At 46.6% G+C, this 10,567-nt stretch overlaps 1 pseudogene; it reads right to left on the reverse strand.

Moving 5' to 3' along the window:
- Positions 1-2,688: 2,688 nt before the first annotated feature.
- LOC101702284 (acylcarnitine hydrolase-like) lies at positions 2,689-10,567 on the reverse strand (annotated as a pseudogene).

Consider the following 10,567-nt stretch of genomic DNA (forward strand, 5'->3'; position numbering starts at 1 on the left):
AACGATGGACAGATAGTGCTTGTTCACTCTTCTCTACCTCAGACCAGTGCTGTGCATCCCTGCCTCAGCCCTGTTGCTCCCTGGGCCTCAGGGTGCAGGGAGATGTCCAATCCAGCCCACAGTTCCCCTGCTGTTGTCATCTCTAACAGATGGCATCTCTTGGGGAACAGCCTTAGATGTCACAGTTTGTTCTGCTGTAGAATGTGGCAGATCTGGGCTAAATTCCACATGAAAAAGTTAAATACCCCAAACTCCATGGGGAGTTAATGCTCCCTTCCCCCATCAGATCCACTTGGATAAACATCTGGTACTGCTGAGGACAGGAGAGCAGCCACTCCCAGGCACCAGACAGGGCAGTTTAACATCTTTCCATGTAGAAGATGCACTTCTCTCCCAGCCTACACATGACACCTCGCCAGCTGGCCTCTGTCCACGTAATGCACTGTGACCACCACACACTGATGCCTGATGCTTGTTTCAGCACAGGAGAAAGCCTGCTGCAATGTGCTGGGTGACAGGATACATTCACAATGCCGCAATCTTGAGGAGGAGGCCTTCCATGCAGTGGTGTGAGGTTTCACTCATTTCAGGAGGGGGAAAGCCCAGAACCAGAAAGGCCCAGGTTTGTGACCATTTAGGTGAAAACCAAGGACAAGTGCACACCTGTGTTCTTAGGCACCGTCCTGGAAACAACGTGGAAGCTACTGTGTACTTGATGGTTCTGTTGAGGACCCAAGTTTAAATGAGCCAGAAGAGAGTGGACTCCAGCCTTGTGCCTTCTCATGGCTCCTCAAGGATCCTGAAGGAACATAAATCCAAGCCAAAGACTTTAGAAAGGAATCATTAGTGAGGTTGGGCAGATCTTCTGGTCTGGTGGGCAGGGAAAGAGGGTGCTGCCGGGGGTGGCACTGAGTGGGCTGAGGTCTCTGGGAGCCAGTGGCTAGCAAGGTATGGCATGGTCACTTCCCCTCTGCTCTGGCCCTCTCTGGCTTCCTTCCAGTGCACTGTGTGGCTTCTGCAGGCCACGTGTGATACGAGGAACTCTGCCCTCATACATGAAGTCATTATGTCCACTGACTTTGCAGTCTCTGTGTTAGTGGTGAAGAGAAGGCAGCAAGAAACTGTCATTGGAGAACTTGGGAAGACTGCTCTTGGGGAGTCTTATAAAGAGTGTTTTAGTGTTTTCCTTGGCCACAATAGTTGACACCCACAACTGAAAGGAGATGTTTATTTTGGCTGGCACTCTCAGATGTTTCAGTCCATGCTCAGCTGGCTCCAATGCAGAAACAGCATGGTGGAGGGGCCTGGATGGAGAAAAGCTGATCACAAGAAGTAGAAAGAGAGAGGGGAGGAGACTGGGAGGAGATAAACCCTCCCACATCATTCCCACAGTGACCCAGTTCCTCTAGTCACACCACACTTCCCAACAGCAAGTCAGCTATGGCACCTCCATGATCCAATCACCTTTGAAACACATGAGGTTTCTTGGGGCCACCCCAGATCTAAATGATAGCACAGAAGGTCCCCCAAACCAGACAATGGGACTGAACTTTAATGCAGCTCAAAGCAACACCTTGAGCAAAGGCAGACAGTCTGACGGTACCCTTCATCCTGAAAGTTCTTCCTTGGCTGCTAGACTCATAGTTGATTGAATCTCCTTTTCTGACACCCACATGGATTTGAGTTTGCAATGAAATCACCTATGTTTGCCTATATTTTTATTGAACTTTCTAACATATCATTATTTAAGCATATATAGGGGTATTGGTGGCAGAAGAGCGTGTCTCAGGATATGGGACAACTGATGCAGCATTTTAAAAACAGAAGGAAAGTGTTTTGGGGCAACAAGTAAGCAGTTTGAACACAATTTGGCACATTTGTACAGTGAGACAAACATACATGACGGGTTTTTATTGTAGAAGTAAAAAAATACTTCATGGGAAAAAATCTGATGCAAAGAAAATTGGTCACATGGATGACCAAAAAGGTAGGTGACAGGGAGTAAGGAGGATGCAAGAAAAAAATCTCAAAGACAGGGAGTCAGGGCAATCTAATCTTTTCAGCTATACATATGTGGACCTTCCAATACCACTTCTAAAGCATATCTTACAGAAACCGTATTTACAGGTCCACAATGATCATGCAAGTGTGGCCCTAACACTGTCTGTAGACACAATGAAAATGACAGTAGACATCAGGGGATGATCCACTGAGGACCCACATGGCTCTCCTACACCACCCACAACTGATCCAAGCTCCAAGGGCAAGTTGACGTGACCAGTCCTAACTCTCACAAAAATAGAGCCTGTGACCTCTCTGGACAGAAATACATGAGTGAAAAAGTTAGTGATAGGTGGCATTTAATATAGGTGGACAATGGGTAGAGACATTTTCAGTAGTTGGCAACCTTGGTGGCTGCTAATGAGGAGCTCTAGGAGCCATGCTCTTTCAACCTTGTGCCCCACAATTCTTAAGTTGAAACCTAATCTCTAATTTGATGATCAAAGAGGTGGAGCCCTTAAGAGGTGATAAGGTTATGAGGGCTATTTTTTCCTCTTCTACCAAGTGTGGTACCAATGAGAAGATGGCATCTGTGAGCCAGAGAGAAGCCCTCACTACACATCAAATCTGCTGGCACACTGGTGCTGTTCTTCTTAGTCTCTTGATCTATAAATAAATTTCTGTTGTTTATAAGCTATCCAGATTATGATACTGTTTTACAGCAGCCTGAACATGCACAGAGCCTAGGTTCATGTAATGTGGGTTTCTGTTGGCCTATATAGATATGAGCACAGATGGAATCATTGAAAGGAATTTTAACACTCAGGTGCGGGTCACATTCTCCAAGCCATCGTTTTCATTTAAGGTAAGAGTGGAGGCATGAAGACATAGTAGGGAAAGGAAAAGGGGTCCAGATCTAGTGTGGTGGCGAGGGAGGTGGGGGTCCAATGGGACTTGCCCATCGACAGCTCCCTGGGAATCTTAGTTTTCACATTGCTGATACAAAATACCTGACACCCAAAGTTAAAGGAGAAAAGGTTATTTTTGGCTCACAGTTTGTAGAGGTTTTAGTCCACAGATGGCTAGCTGCAAGGCAAAGTGGTATGGGAGAAGGGCATCACAGGGGAGAAACAGGTCACTGGGAGGGAATGAGTGACCTGTACTGGCAAGGCCCTCTCTGTGTCCACACAATTCTTGCTCATGCCATGGAGTTAACATGTGATTTAAGGATGCACATGTGCTAACAAAGTTCCCACAGAAATGTGGCGCACCTGATGGGTTCACACACACTGTGAATATTGAGGTAGGGAAGCATCAGCTCACCCATTTCGTGCAAAGTTGGCCCAATATTTCATCATCCTTCTGTTTAGTAGCTCCTCCTCCTCAGTGAAGTGCACTGCAGAGAGAAGGAGGACAAAAGCCCAGGTCTTACACCGATTCTCATTCTGCTCATCCTCTTGCTCATTCATGTTACCAGTCTCATCACCGGCTACAGCCTGATCTTGGATGCCAAGTCTGATTTCCTCCTTCCCCACTGACCCTAGAGCCAGGCCCTCCACTTGCCCAGCCCTTGTTATCTCAGCATCCAGTCGAATTGACCTTGGGCTCAATGCAGGCCCAGAAGTTCCCTCCATCTATGTAGCAGATGTGCAGTAATAACAGGCTATAAGTGGCACCTGCTTCTTGCTTTCCCTAATTCAGCCATATTGTTTTATATCAGGAGTCAGTTCGAAACCCTACATGACTCAAATGGGCATGTCAGATGGTGAACTGGGTGAGTACAGCCCCTCCTCCAACAGCTGCCTCTGAGGCCTAAGCCCTGGTCTGTGAAGTGGCAGGGCTCTGCTGAGTTATGTGCAGCTCAGGTCAAGGTAACCCCAATTAAAATCCTTTCCCCTGAATTACGGCTTCTCATTGACCCAATGGCTTGCTTACTAATTCCACTAGGTCCCAGTACTTGTTTGTTCTATCCAAGCAAGATAAGCAGTGCTTCCTCCCTCACAGCCCTGCCTTATGCCATCAAGCCAGGAGTTTGGCAGTATTTGACCAGATGCCTTCACAGCATACCCTGCTCCCTATTCTTTCCCATGATTGTGCTCAATAAATACTGGATGCACTTGAAGGCCTTTGTCTTTGTTGACTAGAGCAGCACTGATTGGTCCCAAGACCCAGCTTTTTCGCTAAGTCTCATTTCCTGTCTTTTTTTCTTTAGCTACCTTTGTGTTGTCCTGGCCCACAGGAGACCAGGACCCACTGCAGGGGTCTATAGTGACATCCTCTTTCCTGTTCCCTGTACATTTGACCCTGGTAATTCATTAAAGAAACAAGTATGCCTTTGAGACAGTCCCTTCTGCCCTTTTCACACATGCTGAACAACATGGTCATGATGACACCACTGGGTGGAGTGCAAGGGCTTCGATTCTAATCCTAGCACAGTCTTTTGAAGTATAAGATAGTGGACACTGATCTGATCCTTTCTCTGGGCCTCAACTTCCTCATCTGGACTGTGGATGACGTCACAACTCAGGGACAGGCCAGAGTGCCATCCTTGTTCCTGGATGTGGAGGAGACTCACCTAGGTTGCCCCACAAGAAGTATCCAAAGACAAAGGGAATCTCATCACCATGGTCTGCCTTTGTGTAGGGTGGCCTGATGTTTTTGAGGAAGTCGGGAGGATGCTGGAATTCATAGAAGTAGACAGTGCCATGGGAACCTGAGGATGTGGACAGCTGTGACTTGGTGACCCCTTACCTGGAGCTCTCCTGCCTCAGCCTTGAGGACAAAATGTCTAAATCCAAAGTCAGCTGGAAACTGAACAATGTGGTGAGGAGCCCCAGGCTACAGCAGGAACAATGGGAAGGGCCTTGGATAAGTCATGACCTTGGATTTCCCAATTGAGTAGTTTGGGCAACTCTGAGAGTCACTCTCCTCAGTTTCTCCACTTGTATAATGAGAAAGATCTCTGTCTCTTACATCAGGCATGAAAACAATTTTTAGTGTATATTAGGTAAAGTGACTAGTGGGTTTCAAATTGGCATATTTGTACATGCATATAACATATGGTGATCATTCTCCCCCCATTTCCACCTTCTCTCTTTCTTCCTGCTTCCTCTGATTCCCTCTACTTCTCCACTACTAGTCTTCCTTCTTTCATGTCATTTCTCCTTTTCCTCCATATTTCCCCCATGTAGGAAATATGTGATATATATATATATATATATATATATATATATATATATGAAATATGTGATAATATATGCATGGCTCATTTCACTGAACATAATGCTCTCCAGTCCCATCCATTTTCTGTCAAATGATGTGAGTTCATTCTACTTTATGGCTGAGTAATATTCTATTATACATATACACTTTATTCATTCATCTGTTGATGGGCACAAAGGTTATATCACAATAGCTTAGCTATTACAAATTATACCATAATAAATATGGCTAGGTTGGTATCTCTGTAGTATGCTGACTTTAATTATTTCAGAATATACTGAGAGTTCTATACTCTGAATTATCAAATGGTAGCTCTCATTTTAGTTTTTGGAGGAACTCCTATAATGCCTTCCATAGTGGCTACACTAATTTTATTTCCATCAGTAGTAAAGATGGCTTTCTATTTCCCTATATGCTTAACTTTCATCAAGATTGATTGGATTTTGTATTCCTAAGGACAGAAACAGTATTTTTTTAGTACTTGGAATTGAACCCAGGGCCTTCACTGAGTTACAGTCCCAGACCTTTTTTCATTTATGATTTGAGACATGATCTCACTAATTCAATAAGTTGCCCAAATCGGGCTGCAATTCACAGTCCTCCTGCTTCAGCCTCCCAGAGTACTGGAATTAAAAGACAGAAGGATTTAGTATCAGTCTTTTACACACATATGTCCTGTTTGCCCAGCACCGTTGGCTAAACATATATTTTTGGCTTCTTTCCAAAGAATCACATTGATGTAGCTGTTTATGTTTGTTATGATATTTCCTATTCTGTTCCACTGGGCTATGGATCTATGTTGCATTACTATCATGCTGTTTTTCTTACTAAGGTTTTGTAGTATATTTTGATGTCAGGAAATATGACCCTCCAGAATTGTACTTTTTTCTTGAGTTTTAACCATGAAGATTAACTGAGATGAAGGATATCAAGTGCCTGGAAGCAGAGCCTCAATAAAAATATAGGACCAGACCTGCACTCTATAGACTTCACCTGAGACTACAGCTCTGAGCTACTGCCTAAGCCATCAGGCCTCAGTTACAGATGTACTCACACTGAAAATGTGCTACTTGGAGCACAGGAATCATGAACATAAAATCCCCCATCATCTCATGGAACTGTACTTGAAGAGTCTGGGAGTCCTCAGTGTCCCCCATATATTCTTCCATGAACAGGTCACCAAACTCAGCAGGCAACATCTACCTCTGGCAGATCGTGGAGAGTCAGGTTAGGCAGATTTCTGGGTGTGGGAGAGAACTTAGGGTGGAAAAACAGCTGATGGGCCATGGATTTGGGATTATAAGAGGGTGACCCCACCTACAACCAAATACACAGTTCAGCTTTTGTTTGATGGGATAGTTGAATGGGCATGAATCTTGGGGTGCTATATCCTTGGGGTAGGAACACAGGAGCCTCAGCATCTGCGCTGACACACTCTGCAGAACAGTCCGCAGAGTCTCTCTGTTAATTTCATTCTGGGTGTCAGCAGAGCCTAAAAAGTGCACAGTGGAAGAAAGATATAGAGTTGAGAGTGGCATTGGCCTGTGCCTATGTAACCCAGAGGAACCCTACAAACAAAATGTATACCCCAAACTACTGGGACTTGGCCTTACCATGGGCAAGCTCCAGCCATACTCATCATTGCTGACACTGATGATGCTGGGGACAGGTTGAAAGTCAGCAGAGGCCAGCAGCTCCTGGGGGTGCCTGGGCAGGAAGGCCCCATCCACCACAGCAGGGATGATCTTGAAGGACTAAGGGGACATTCACGTCAGGGATCAAGGTCAGGTCTCAGATATTTTCTAATGCCCGATGACTTACATCCAACCCCTCTTAACTCATCCCAGGATGCTCACATCCACATCATGAATCTCATACTTGTCTTAGCAAATCTTTGTGCACATTTACCATCCAGATCTTCATAGACAGCAACCTATGCAGATGAAGTTATTAGCCCATAAAGGGACTCACTCTCAGACAATATCATCCCCTTCATCCACACCTGAGAACAGCCCACCTTTGTAATAGCCAAAATCTCCTCTTCACTCTTGCCACGTAAGCATCTCACCATGGCTTCTGAGTCATTCTGCCCACAGCCAGACAGGTTGGCCACCATCTGAAATTAGTTCAGGCAGGAGCTGGCTCATCCTTCCAGGCAAAAAGTGGATGAAGTTGGGTACGGGTAAACCCCAAATTTCACAGTATATTCTGTACAAACTGCTGCCAGTATGAAATTCTTCTACCATCCCTGTTGCTCAGAAGTCTCAGCCAGAGGGGGATCCCATTTATTTCCATGGTTCTACCCACAATGGGAGCCCCATGAGTTAGCTTTGCTGACCACAGAGCATGCTTAGCTTGTTAGAGGCAGAGTGTGTAGACTGTCACCCTCTAGGACCTCAGCAATTCCTAGATAGGCAGCAGTTCCCAAGGCACTTCAACTGCCTTCATTGTCCCCACTGAAAGATAGTGCAACAGTGGCTCTGAAGGTGAGGGAAGGAAGAGGGGTCTGGGGCAGGGGTAGTTGAGGGCACTCACTGTGTAGATGTTCTCAGATGAGCTAGAGATGATATCAGGCAACAGGGCCACCCCACTCTCCATGATGGCACCATGGAAGAGTCCTTGAGACATGGGGACAAGACAAGCGATGACACACGCCCCCTGCATACTCCCCCAAAATGGTGACCCAGTCAGGATTGCATCTGAAGTGAACTATATTGTGTTGTACCCAATGTAGGGCAGCCACCTGGTCCAGGTAGCTACAGTTGCCAGTGGTCTTCTGGTCTCTAGTGCTGAGAAGTGACAAGGATAGTGATCACAAGCCTGTCCTGGCTCTGCACAGCCTTATTTCCCAGCCCAGCTTCAGACATACCTGAAGAAGCCCAGGACAGCCAGGCGGTACTGGATAGTGACCACCACCATGTTCTCTGAAGCTACCAGAATGGAACCATCATGCATGGAAGCCATGCCCATAATTAGCCCACTCCGTAAATCCATACCATGACCTGGGAAATTAAGACAGAGGCCATGTGGATTCTGCCCAGCACAACACCATCTGGCCTCCTCATACACTATCCACTGCTTAGACTCTGTATAACTATCACATAGGACTCCAGTAAGATCACATACCTGAGACATGGGTGACAGACCCAAGTTCAATCATGTAGACCAGGACACTCACTTTTGGGTCAACCCCATGAATCCAAGCCTGGATCTATTACTGTCTGACCCCTGGGCAATGGAAAAAAAGAGGGTGGGAGTTTCTGCTATTGTCCCAACTAAAGACTAATAAAAAGGTTATTTCACTGGGACAACAGATAAACCATAGCTAGGTTCTTGGGTGTTTTCAAAAGAGTTCTGGGGCTGGGGATTTAGCTCAGTAGTTCCAGCACCTGCCTTGCAAGCGCAAGGTCCTGAGTTTAATCCCTGGTACCACAAAAAAAAAAAAGAGTTCTGGTCTCTGGTACCAGTAAGGGCTCTATGACTTCATGCCTAGGAGCCAGTTACCCATCCTGTTTCAGAAGCCCTTCTTGGTCTAAAGAGCAGAAGGCTTCACAGCAAGATCCACACTGCAAAAGAACCAGGCTGACTCTGTCCTTTCTAATTTCATTCTCCTTCCCTTTTGTTTGATTTTGTGGTTCTTGAACTTGAACCTAGAAATTTGTACTGACAGGCAAATGTCTATCATTAAGCCACATCTTGGGCCACCTTTTAATCTTGGAGAAGAAATATCCTCCCATATCCAAGCTGACCATGGCTTGACACTTACAGGCAGGTGAAAACCTTCACGGACATGGCCAGGTGTATAGATGTTGAGGCACAAGCAGTCCTCAGCTACAGAGATAGAAGGAAGGATCAGATTAAACATCTTCATTACGTCTGCATCTTGCAGACACCTGGTGACAATGGTAGACAGTTATTCCAAGCATTTTTCTGGTCAGAACCAGACCCGGGCACCTGACCTGTCAGTTGACCCACTGACTATGGAGGGTTGAGTGCAAGCCGTTACTATTATTCTCATCCTGTGAGAGCTGCAGTATCTGATTCTGGATCAGAGGTTCTTACAAGATTCACAGATTAATCTGATCTCTTCCAGAGACCTCCTCAATGTCATAGGACATGTGGCATAACCTAAAACTAGAAAGAAATGTGTCTCTGCCCCTCTCATCAGCAGGAAGTGCTAATACCTTTAGGCTGCCAAGGCCCGAGCCAAGAGTCTAACATAGTTCCTCTACCCTCTGCAGTCTAGCATGTTCACAGTGGGAATCCCCCCACAGAATGCAGAGGAAAACTGCCTGCAGGATTTAGATGGCAGAACCACGGCAACCTGACTCTGAGCTCAGGCACCCGACATTTCTCTAGGGCCTGAATTTCCCCAGCTCCCCAAAGAGCTTACATAGCAGGGTAGGAGGTTCCATCCCTCACACCACTCCAGGGCTCAGGGGCCTCAGGAGGTGCAAACCGCAGTGATCCTACAGGTGGCTTGGCAAAGCGAATTCCCAGGAAGGTGTGGACTCTCGCATCAGTGCCCTTCACATGGACGAGGCTGCCCCGCACCTGCCCAGTGTTTGTGCTCCGGATGGGGCTGGCAGAGTCCAGGGCTGTGGGCAGAGAAATGCACATAAGAGTGGGGTCTGCCCGATCAGCTGCCTCCCACACTGTGATTATTGCCATCTCCTTGCCATCCTCAGCTCAGCTTGTCAGAGGCCCTGATCTGAAAATCCTGGCTTCACACACATCCTGGTTGTCACACTCTCTTCTCATAATACCACTGACTGGTCATTAGCAGGTAAGGAGGAAGTCTAGCATAGGGTTCCCAGGCAGTGAGGTGAGTGGTGATTCCTCCTAGGAAGACTGAACTGGGGAAGGGTGAGGGAGATCATCAGGTCCCACTCTAGGAGTCTTTGAGTAAGAGGGTCAAAGTCTGCAGACACACCCTGTTCATGGAGCCATACTGGCATCAGCTCGTGATAAGAGTCTAAGACTACCTGACTGTGATAGAACAGACCACCTTTGCCCTTGAAACCAATCTATGCCTTTGCCCCATGTCAGGGGAATAGGGTGAACAGACAGACCCAGTAACCTATCAGTTCAGATTCGGGATGTGGGGCCCAGGGGCTTCTGTGTCCTTCAAGACCTGTTACCTTGCCTCTGGAGAGTGCTAGGCCATTTCACTGTCTAAGAGAATGTCACACTTCAGCAGGAAGAAATTATCATTCTTGTTACATCTGAGGGCCAAGGGCAGCTATAGCCATAGCCACACACGCCCAGGAGGGAAATGTCCTGAATCCTACCCAGCTCCAAAGACACAAGGCTTCCCACCTGCCCATGTGTGCTCCTTGGCCAT

Source organism: Heterocephalus glaber, unplaced genomic scaffold (genome assembly GCF_053883595.1).
Source record: "Heterocephalus glaber isolate CG9 unplaced genomic scaffold, H.glaber_assembly_v1.0 deba00000071, whole genome shotgun sequence".
NCBI classification, from domain to species: Eukaryota; Metazoa; Chordata; class Mammalia; order Rodentia; family Bathyergidae; genus Heterocephalus; species Heterocephalus glaber.